The sequence below is a fragment of the Saccoglossus kowalevskii genome, chromosome 17 (assembly GCF_978046115.1).
Source record: "Saccoglossus kowalevskii chromosome 17, keSacKowa6.1, whole genome shotgun sequence".
NCBI classification, from domain to species: domain Eukaryota; kingdom Metazoa; phylum Hemichordata; class Enteropneusta; family Harrimaniidae; genus Saccoglossus; species Saccoglossus kowalevskii.
Window position 1 is genome coordinate 25,980,427 of NC_140657.1, and position 5,348 is coordinate 25,985,774.

Below are 5,348 nucleotides of genomic sequence, written 5' to 3' on the forward strand. Positions count from 1 at the left end.
AGAAGCAGATTTGTTTGATGGCTAGAAACAAATACATTGTTTACCTTTATACTTACCTGTGTTGCGTTCCAGTAAGCCTGGGACTCATGTTTGTCTGGAATGTGGTGAGGGGAATGACGAGAGTGTATTAGTTCCAGAAAAGGTATTATGAGCGTCCTTCATTGCATTGCTTATTTTTCGGAGTGATGTAGTTCTCGTCTGAACAAAAATTAATTCAAACGTCAATATAATACAATGTTATGTATGTTTAAGCGAAAAATTACGTATTCTGTACATGGTGATGTATTGCGATATCGACAACCTTTCATAGTTGTTTTCACTATAACATTATTTATGCGAATCGGATTTTTCAGATTTTTCCAGACAATGCTACGAAGCGTGAATTACGTGTCAAGTTTGTAGAGTGTCCGAACAAGAAATGTGGTTGGAAAGGAAACTTTAGAAACTATGAGGTAGGAAAAAATGAACGTCAGAAAAATTCTTTGCATTTCAAACTTTGTTCTATATATTAATCATTGTATCCTTCCATTTATGTATTGTCTGATATCTTGTTCAGGGTCACTATGATGTGTGTGCCTGGCTATTAATTTTGTGTAACAAACAAGGATGCGATGAGATGGTCATCAGAGGCAATTTGGCAAGTCATCTTGAAAATGAATGCTTGATGCGCATTGTTCAATGCCAATTCTGTGAAGTAAAGATTGTTTTCAAGAATGTAGAGGTAAGGCTGAAGTGTTATAAATAAATAATCCATGTATACCATATTTCTATGAGTGTACAAAAATGTTGATTACTTACCTTAAACATCGCTTACTCCTACTGGTCAAATATATAACTGTGTACACAAATAATGAATACAAATAAATAATTAACATGCACCTGTAAACATGTAAAGCGCTGTACCTATTTAATTGACAGTAATCGTAATATCTGCTCACTAAATATTGTTTCCTCGTGGATATATGATATATATATATATACAATACAATGACACTGATTGTTGGCGAAATCAAATATTATGTAGCAATTGTTAAATGAGACGCAATTGACTACCCACAGTCATGGCTAAAAAGGTCATCAAATTTGTTTTTTTCCTTTCAGAAACATCATATGAATGAATGTCCTCTGTATCCCGTCAAGTGTCAGTATTGTGGACGGGAGGATTTTACGCGAGACAAGGTAAGAATAAATACGTTAGGCAAACCAAAACCTTCCCAACTGAAAGAAAATCTAATATTTGAAAATGATACATGATATTGGAAACATGTGAATATACATTTTTAATTATTTTTATTTATTTTAATATTTACTATTATAATTATTCTTATTGGTGGTGCATTTTTTTCAATAGTTCAACGGAATTATAAATTCTAGTGATCAAATTTCAGTATAATCAGTTTAATATCTGAATATGTGGCAAATGGTTATGTTTAAGGTATCACTATTTCTGAAAAGAAAAATATACTGAGGTTTGTTTTCTCCTTTCATGTAGCGTTGACACACTACTGTCTAAATAAATTGGCACCTCGAATGTTGTGTTAATTGAAGATTTTACTGTGCATATTATAGAAATGGAACTGTTATTGTAAATAAATTCAGTGATCAATCTGTAATTGAATATTATGGTTTAGACATAATCTACTCCAAATACTCATCCCACGTCTCAATTAAACTCCATTAAAGGATAACAAAGCATTCACAATAACAGTGCATTTTTTCGTACTCACCAGCGAGCGAATTCGCACAAGGTTAAGGTGTTACAGGTTCTAATACTCATAGGATTTAACATTTAGTGTGATGATATCAAGACAATTCACTCAAAGATGCGAGCGGGAATTCAAATATATGTTTCACCCCAAATTTAAGTACAAATTGGGCTGTAAAATACCCCTACAATACAACATGTTATTTACTGTCCCAGTGCTTGCATAAGTTTATTGTTTCCAGGGTATTTCAAATAAAAAGAACAAGCTAAATATGTCATTTTGGTATAATCACAAACAAATTTACTATGATACTGCAGAATATTGTTTTATTAATAGAAATGTAATAGAAACGTTACAATACACTAAAACGGTCTGCACTATAATTGTGTATGTTGAATAACTGAACTGAGAAGATATGCGTTGCGTTTACGGTACTAATTTGAATTATTGGAATACATACATACATATACATATTGAAGTTACTGACAAATACATTTATTTGTTTTCCTGTATTGTGAAGTTAAAACTTCATCAGGACCCAACCGATGGAGATTGTGAAAAGAAACTTGTACTCTGCACTTACAGTGTTGTCGGATGTGAAGAACAGGTATGTAGTCATTTCATATCTAATTGCAATATTATTGACATACATTATGGCATTTCGACAATTACAACTCTAAACACATGATATGCACATCCACCTTGTCACCATCTGCATTATCTTGTTCACTGTTAGGCATGTCAATTGGTTACGTTTTGTAGTTTTCAGCAATATGCCAGTTGTTTCTTTAAAATAGAATAAATTCATCATTGTAAGGATGTGATGCATATGTCATTACACATTCGTGCACACTTATTATGTCGGAGTTATAATGGGAATAGCTTAACACTTATATAGTTAAGTAGTTTTTCACGGGACGGATGGCTATGGATAAACCAGTCCTAGCACATTATTTTGATGTGATATTTAAGTTGGTGCTGTTAAATTTCCAGATACAAGCAGAAGATCTGGTCACTCATTTAGAAAACCGAATGCTTGATCATCAAGAACAACTGCTACATAATGTTCTCAAAGTACATGGATTTGTTGAAAGTAACAAGAAAGATAAAGAAGCAATGCAGCAATTGTTTTCACAATTTGAAGATCAAGAAAAACAAAGTGAGAAGATCAAAAAAAGATGCGCACAGTTAGAAAAAGATATATCAAATGTGTTGGAAAATGTAAATCAAGGTGGCAAGACTTTTAATTCTTTGTCCGAGGGGGAAATTCAAAAGCATGAAAGGTTGATAGAGATCCTGAACAACAAGCTAACCGCACTCAGTACAAAAATTGCTGCATATGAGGGAATTATTGCCACACTCAATTGTAAGGTTGAAAAAGATGCAACCGTTGTATACACCATGGATAGAGAGTGTAAAAAACAGAGAATATTAGTGGAGTCCCTTGAAAAAAAAAATCGCAAGACCGTATCATTGCACTCAATGATGTAGCCTTAGCTGAGCAAGATCTACGAATTCAGTCTCTGGAGATGGCTTCCTACGATGGTGTATTGGTATGGAAAATTACCGATTTCAATCGCAAGAGAAACGACGCTCTATCTGGACGAACATCATCTATCTACTCCCCATGCTTCTACACAAGTCGCCATGGTTACAAAATGTGTGCTCGGATATATCTGAATGGTGATGGAATGGGAAAAGGAAACCATATGTCTCTATTCTTTGTCATCATGTGGGGGGCATATGATGGGTTGCTTAGATGACCATTCAGACAAAAGGTTAGTTAAAAGCTATGCGGTATAAAATTTCCTCATATATTCCTCATATGACATTTTCATGTCAAGGTCAAGTTCAACCACGGATAGATACTATGTTACAAAGCGGAGTCACATCAATTAATAAAAAATCATAGAAACATGGTACTATGATGATATAGTTATGCAATTAACAATTTGTCATTATTATATGTTGTTTTGGGGATTTGCAGGTGACTTTTATGATGCTTGACCAAAATCACAGAGAACATGTTATCGATGCATTCCGTCCAGATCCGACTTCAAACAGCTTCAAGAAGCCTACTGGTGACATGAACATCGCTAGTGGATGTCCTCTGTTTATGCCGCTTAGTCAGCTGTGTAGTAGTCGTCAAGACTATATCAAGGATGATTGCTTATTCATCAAAGTTATCGTTGATACTATAGATCTTACTTGAGTTGAATTTGCATTATTGCTAAATCCGCTTAAACAATATAAACAATTGTAATAAAAATAAGTCAATCAAAGACTAAATAAATCAGTCAATCAATTGCAATTTAACGACCGTTGTATCAAAAATTCTCAAGAGCATGTTGCTTTCGGAAATAAATATTAGTTTAATGTCAATAGGGTAGTAAATTATAACACAATGAACAAAAACTCTTTTTTATTCTACTATTACCCGCTATCACATTCACAGCTTACAAGGTACATAATATACCGGTTGAATTCATTTGTATCTGAATATTGTTGTGATAGTCTATTTCTTGCTGTAATATAAGTGCACTTTGATAATGGCCAGTTAGTCTTGCCCAACTGCGGAATTAGAAACCATGTGGGACTGATAGATGCGAGACAGCCTGCTGTGGGTCCAGTGGCGGATCCAGAGGGGGGCAGGGGGGCCATGCCCCCCCCAAAAACGCATGACGATTCGTATCATCTGGATTACTGATAGCTTCTCTGCGATTTACGGTTCGTGTATCTTAAGCGTAGCTTGGACCCCCCCAATACATTTTGCTGGATCCGCCACTGTGTGGGTCTACGCTGTAAAACCAGCCTTAAAGACCTGTGTTTCGCTAGAAAGGGTGGTTTGCTGATCTTGGTCTTTTCTCTGCACGGGCAGTATGGAAACGCGTAATATTACGGTCAGTGTCGTGCAGTTTGCATTCCTTAAGACCTTGTCGTTTTAAGCTGTAGGACTCGTTTCGTCGTCGACGTTAATGTGAATGACTGTACTCTCGCTGGAACTATGGAGTAGTTAGCACCTACGTAGTGTAAGCAATTCCGTGCTGGGATATTATCATTATTTTAATGTTTATTGCTGACCAGTGTGTAATTTATATTACTCTTGTTAATGATTTAAGCTTATTGTATTATTAAATTAGTATTATTTGACATATTCTGGTTGTGTACCTTTGTTGGACATTTAGTGTTGCGTCATGGAGTGCGGCATATTGACGGCCAGGTTGTCGTATCCCCGTTCGTAACAAAAACAAACGTAATAGTTGTTTAGGAAATTATTTCTTCTTACTAATATCATATTGTTTTTTCGTGGCCTTAAAAAATATACTCAACCTTGCCATACTATTCCATACATTGTACACTCCATGTAAATATATCCTCCATTTTTACTTCTTTTATGCAATAAACACTGTTAAAAACACCGTGAATTTATTAACGTAAGCAGTGTGAATATATGTGCGTGTGTATGTAAGTGAGCGCCCTCTACCGTTCAAACATTAAATTCTTTTGGGGTGTGATGTCATTACCCGTACGATTAAGAAAACATGTAATTTATGCTAATTTATGCTAATTTATGCTAATTTATACACGACGCCATCGTTACTCGAACGATTTAAAAATATATTTAATTTGTGATAATTTATG

The 5,348-nt window shown here is 34.9% G+C and overlaps 1 pseudogene across 1 annotated transcript; it reads left to right on the plus strand.

Moving 5' to 3' along the window:
• The first annotated feature begins 578 nt into the window (after positions 1-578).
• LOC146732778 (TNF receptor-associated factor 2-like) lies at positions 579-3,918 on the plus strand (annotated as a pseudogene). The gene is made up of 5 exons (XR_014926759.1): positions 579-721; positions 1,102-1,179; positions 2,227-2,313; positions 2,700-3,484; positions 3,694-3,918. The product of XR_014926759.1 is annotated as a TNF receptor-associated factor 2-like (transcript).
• The last annotated feature ends 1,430 nt before the right edge of the window (positions 3,919-5,348 follow it).